Source organism: Alexandromys fortis, unplaced genomic scaffold (assembly GCF_014885135.2).
Source record: "Alexandromys fortis isolate MF-2015 unplaced genomic scaffold, M_Fortis_MF-2015_v1.1 scaffold_65, whole genome shotgun sequence".
In the NCBI taxonomy this organism is placed as follows: Eukaryota; Metazoa; Chordata; class Mammalia; order Rodentia; family Cricetidae; genus Alexandromys; species Alexandromys fortis.
Window position 1 is genome coordinate 937,862 of NW_026067986.1, and position 6,217 is coordinate 944,078.

The 6,217-nt window shown below is 43.7% G+C and overlaps 1 protein-coding gene across 2 annotated transcripts in view; it reads right to left on the minus strand.

Moving 5' to 3' along the window:
* Positions 1-6,217, minus strand: part of Cflar (CASP8 and FADD like apoptosis regulator) — an 80,526-nt gene that overhangs the window by 23,996 nt on the left and 50,313 nt on the right. The window lies entirely within an intron of this gene.

The window sequence follows — 6,217 nt, forward strand, 5'->3', positions numbered from 1 at the left end:
ATATGTGTGTGTGTATATACATGTATATACATATGTGTGTCTGTGTGTGTATATATATATACATACTTGGCAAATAGACGTTAATAAAAATAAATTTTAGAAAAGAAAGATCAAGACTTAAGACGAGCTCCTGTGGTAGAATGCTTGCCTGTCTAAACCAGCCAGGTGGTACAAGCTGTCATCACAGCACATGGGAGGTGGGGGCAGCAGAGTCAGAACAAAATGGGAAAAAGGCTGGGTGGTGGTGGCGCACGCCTTTAATCCCAGCACTCGGGAGGCAGAGGCAGGCGGATCTCTGTGAGTTCGAGGCCAGCCTGGTCTACAGAGCTAGCTAGTGCCAGGACAGGCTCCAAAGCTACAGAGAAACCCTGTCTTAAAAAAAAATGGAAAAAAGGGAAAATCCGAACAAGAACTGCTCTGCAAAGCATGGCCCACACACAGGGTTCACGGAGGCAAATGTGGACATTATACATAGACTGTCCTTTCCCAGAGTTCAAATACCCAAAATGACTCCCCAGTCCTGTTTCCTAGACTCTGGCCTTGTGACAGCCCAACCTTAATATTGCCGCCCTCCTCTCTTCCCATCCTCCCCCTCACCTCCTCTCCACCCACCCCTCATCCACTCCTCCTCTGTTTCTGTTCAGAGAGGGACAGGCCTCCCCACAGGTATCAACCAAGCAAGGCATATCAAGTTACAGTAGGACTAAGTGCCTCCCCTTGTATTCAGGCTGGGCAAGGCAACCCAATAGAGGTTTTGTTTTGTTTATCCCTTTGATGAAATAGTGAAAAAAGATGTGGCTTCGAAATCATATAAAAACATGAAGATATGGCCTTATAAATGAAAGGAAGACAAAACACATATTATGTCATACATGTGCTGTGTTGATAAATATTAAAGACAACAGACCTTTTTTTAAAAAAAATAAGAAGTTTTTTTAAAGAACCTTTTTTTAAAAAAAATATTTATTTATTCATTTATTATGGATACAATATTCTGTCTGCATGTATGCCTGCAGGCCAGAAGAGGGCACCAGACCTCATCACAGATGGTTGTGAGCCACCAAGTGGTTGCGGGGGAATTGAACTCAGGACCTTTGGAAGAGCAGGCAATGCTCTTAACCACTGAGCCATCTCTCCAGCCCAAGAAGTTTTTTTTTTTAATGTAATCATAGCGACATCTTAAAATGAGACAGGATTATTATTGCCTGGAATCCCAGCACTCAGGAGGCAAAGGCAGAGTATCATAAGTTCCAGATCTTACCATGTATGGTAAGACCTTGTAAAAGAAAAAGAACCCTCACAAAACCAAACAACAAACATATTACAGTCAAACTCACCATTACCTAGTATCGAGTACATTGAGATTTAATATAAAGCTACAGCAATCAAGATAGTACGGTACTGAAATACCGTGATATAGAATTCAGTGAATCAATAGAACACAACTAAGCCCACAAATAGACCCTGTAAATATAAGGAACTGACCTTTGAGAAGGACCAAAGCAATTCAATATGAAAATGCTTTTTCAGTCAGCGCGAAAACAATTGGCATACCAGTTTTACACATTTACAAAATTAATTCAAAATTTATCACAAAGTTACAAAATGCAAACATACTACAATATCTAGAAAATAACATAGGAAAAAATAATTTTGTCCCACATTTTCTGTTTTTCACTTTAGCCTCAGACAGACTCTTCAGACAAGGACAAAAAGCAACTACATTCTGAACCAAAATATCCCAAGAACAATTTCTAGGCAATGTACTAAAATTCTTCTCCTCTGGAGGAGGGCCTTGGTCCTGCCTCCATGTGGCAATGTGACAAAATTTGTTGACTACCCAAGGTGGGGGGGCTTACCATCGCTGAGGAGCAGAGAGGGGGTGGGGTATGGGGAAAGTGGGAAGAGTGGGAAGAGGGGAGGGAGGGGGAACTGGGATTGGTATGTGCAAAATAATAATAATAATATTAACAATAATAATAAAAATTCTCCTCTGAGACATCTTGCTCAAACCCCAGACAGTTCAGGTCATTATCAGCACCATCATCTTTCACATCCCTACTGGTATGGTCCTTTGAGCAGTACTTAAAGCATCCCGCTGCTGCTTTCGTAACCCAAAGTACCAAAGTCCAAATTCCTCCAAACAAAACCATGATCAAGCCTATCACAGCAACATCCCAGTCCCTGGTACCAACTTCTGTCTTAGGGTCTCTATTGCCATGAAGAGACACCGTGACCACAGCAACTCTTACAAAGGAAAACTTTTCATTGGGTTGGCTTGCAGTTCAGAGGTTCAGTCCATTATCATCACGGCGGGGAGCAGGGCGGTGTGCAGGCAGACATGGTGCTGGCTACATCTTGGTTAGGAGGCAACAGGAAGTGGACTGAGCAGCGCTGAGGGAATCTTGAACACAAGAGACCTCAAATCCCACCCCACAATGCCTCGCTTCCTCCATCAAGGGCACAGCCCCTAAGAGTACCACTGCCTTTGGGGGCTGTTTTCTTTCAGACCACCACAGACAGGTATTGATGAAAATTTAGAAAACAAAAACAAGAGATATCCTCAGCCACAATCCTGCCGTTCCTATTCCACTTCAGGATATGTTTCTTTCTGACCTATGAGAAGGGTTTCTGGTTTTACCTCAAAAGCAGTCACTGTGAACATACTAGACAAGCTATTTCATGTTTTATACGCCTCATTCATGTAATGTTAGCAATGAGCATTTGCTGTAAAAACACTGCTCAGGTCATAACCCTCTGTGGAAAGCCCATGTCTCATGGGCCACAGCGTGACTCTGTTTACAGCGACCCTGGTGTGAGGTGATTCTAGGCAGCTGTTGACAGTACTTTGCTCTGTCATCTCCATCCATAAAGTGGGAAGAAATAATAGTGAAGACAATACCTACTGTATTTGTTCCTTCTTAATTGCTGTGATAAAAACACCAAGACCACGGCGACTTATAGAGGAAAAAGCTTATGCTCACAGTTCCAGAAAGTTAGATTCCTTGACAGTGTAGCAGACAAAGGAGGGAAAGCAGGAAAATGAGCACTTGTATCTAAGCAGAGAGAGCAAACTGGGAATCGCTTAAGACTCTGAAACCCGCAAAGCCTGCCTCCCGTGACACACTCCCTCTAGCAAGGTTTCATCATTTAACAGCACAGCCAGCTGGGACCAGGTGTTTAAAAGCCTGGCAATTAATATATGTTTTTATTTATACATATACTCTTAACCTTTTCTTTAAAATACATAAAGCTCCTTTCTACTGGTAGCCTAGTATCACTATACTGACTTGCATGATTGGCTAGCTATGGCTCTGAACCATACTTACACTTTTACACTTAGGACCAGAGCCTTAAAAACCTTTTGTATAAGAACACTCAAGCTTAGGGCATTTGATTTAAGCTTATTCATTGACTTCTATACCATTATCTGAACCACACTCAGTGAGGAAAAAAAAGAAACCTAATGTGTGCAAAAGTGACATAGAAGGGATCAAAAATCCCATTATTGTATTGTCCCTGACACTTGGCTTTCCAGGTTTTCCACATCTGAACCACATCCACCTCCTAGCTCACCACTCATAGCTACTAACACGTGAGCCAGCTAAAATTTATACACAAGGTTTCTAACCGTACTGGGCATCTTTCTCGTCCGCTCCTTCTCTTGGTTTATTTCCTCTTCTCTATCCCAACCCCACCAACATTTCAAAGCTGGATTCGGTCCTTCCGAAACAGCCCCTTCATGGTGCGGCCAAGTGACACAGTCCGTGTGAAAAAGAGCACAGTTCAAAAAAGGTTGTAAAGAACCTCACACTTTATCCCTGCAACCATCCTATGAAGCCTTATTTCTCCTTCCCTAGTCTTCCCAGGTCCTCCCACCTCCCTTCGCAAGGCAACTTCATGTTCTCTCTTTCTCTCTCAAGAAAAAAGAAGAAGAAAGAAAGGAAAAGAAAAGAAAAGAAAAGAAAAGAAAAGAAAAGAAAGGGGGGACCAGTAAAAAGATTTTTAAAAAATGGTCATATAAACAAAATGGAATCTATATTGTGTTGGCCAACTCCTGGGCATGGGGACTGCCCTGGAGTGTGGTCGATAGACAGTCCATTGGAGATACTGATTTTCTGCTTATTCGCAGGCATCTATTGCACATATTTTCTTGAACGTGGTGGGGCTTTGTGTCCACTTCCTCTTTGTGGAGAGTCTCTGCAAACACCATGATCCATAGAGTGTCAATCCACATGAAGCCGGAAGGAAGGCCAGTTCAATATGGCTTGGTAGTCAGTGTTGCTCAAACTTCAAGAGTTCAACACCAAGTAGTTTGATGTGGGAGTGTCATATATCAATCTGTTGATTTCATTGGTTAAGCAATAAAGAAACTGCTTGGCCCTGATAGGTTAAAACATAGGTGGGAGGAGTAAACAGAACAGAATGCTGGGAGGAAGAGGAAGTGAGCTCAGACTCGACAGCTCTGCTCTCTGGAGCAGAAGCCATGTTCCCCTCTCCAGGGCAGACACAATAGCTCTGCTCTCTGAAGCAGAAGCGATGGAGCAAGATGCCAGGTCAGACATGCTGAATCTTTCCTGGTAAGCGCACCTCGTGGTGCTACATAGATTATTAGAAATGGGTTAAGAGGCTGAAACTAATGGGCCAGGCAGTGTTTAAAAGAATACAGTTTGTGTGTTGTTATTTTGGGACATAAGCTAGCAGGCAGCCAGGCGGCCAGGGTGCTGGGGACGCAGCCCCGCCGCTCCTATTACAACAGTTTGTTTTAGGCTTTTCATAGCACAGCACAATTTGGAGAAAGGTTTCCTGGTGATAATTAACTCAGTTCCATGTGTACAACAAAAATGTTAAGACATGACTACATCAAAATTCTTGTAAGGTACAAGTAGCATCTTCCATAAAGACAGGTGCTCTTGGTTAACTGAGGAAGCAGGCTCAAGGTAAACAACGCTCCTGATAAGGATCTGGGGAGGGCAGAGCTCTAGATTGACTGAGATAAACATCTGGATCTAGGGAGGGCAGAGCTCTAGATTGACTGAGATAAACATCTGGATCTGGGGGAGGAGAGAGCTCTAGATTGACTGAGATAAACATCTGGGTCTGGGGGAGGAGAGAGCCCTAGACTGACTGAGATAAACATCTGGGCCTGGGGGAGAAGAGAGCCCTAGACTGACTAAGATAAACATCTGGATCTGGGGAGGAGAGAGTTCTAGACTGACAGAGATAAACATCTGGGTCTTTGGGAGGCAGTGTGGCCTGGCTGTACAGACAGTACAGGGGTCACCAGGCTATTAGCCACCACTTTCCCAGTCTTCTGGGAGGAAAATGGGTTGCATATCCTCTAATTTTGACCGCTGTGGGACCATGGTCTGTACCCCCTGTCAATTGTATTTTAATAAATGCTGATTGGCCAGTAGCCAGGGCAGGAAGTACAGGCAGGATGACCAAGCAAGATGTGACTGCCTCACCTAAAAAGGTACCGAGCCACGTGGCAAACACAGACACAAAGTATGGGCTACTATAAGTTATTATAGCTAGTTAATAAGAAGAGTCTGAGATACTGGGCCAATCAGTTTATAATTAATGTAGGCCTCTGTGTATTTCTCTGGGACTGAACAACTGCAGGACCGGGTGGGACAGAAACCTCAGTCAACTTTTGACAGACAGGCAACCCTACATGTTTAAACACTCCAGTGCTTCTCTGTAAGCACAGTGACATACATATTCCTACACTCTGTCTGAGATTTTGGAAGATGCTGTGGGTGGGGAAGGTGGTTACCCCCCCCCTCTGTCTCTCTCACACACACACACACAATCTCATCACATGGCTACTACATACTAAACCTGAGACTGGCCCTTGTTTTCCTCTGGCCTCACCCACCCTATTACTGGTACAACAAGACTTTTGCTACAATTCCAAACTTGTTTGATAGAGGAGGGTCATCTTTCTATCTGTTGTTTCATTGGTTAAGTAATAAAGAAACTGCTTGGCCTCTGATAGGACAGAAAATTAGGTAGGCGGAGTAGACAGAACAGAATGCTGGGAGAAAGAAGCTGAGTCAGGCAGTCGCCATGATTCTCCCACTCCAGAGAGATGCAGGTTAAGATCTTCCCTGGTAAGCCACATCCTGGGCTACACAGATTATTAGAAATGGGTTAGATCAATATGTAAGAGCTAGCCAATAAGAGGCTGGAACTAACGGGCCAGGCAGTGTTT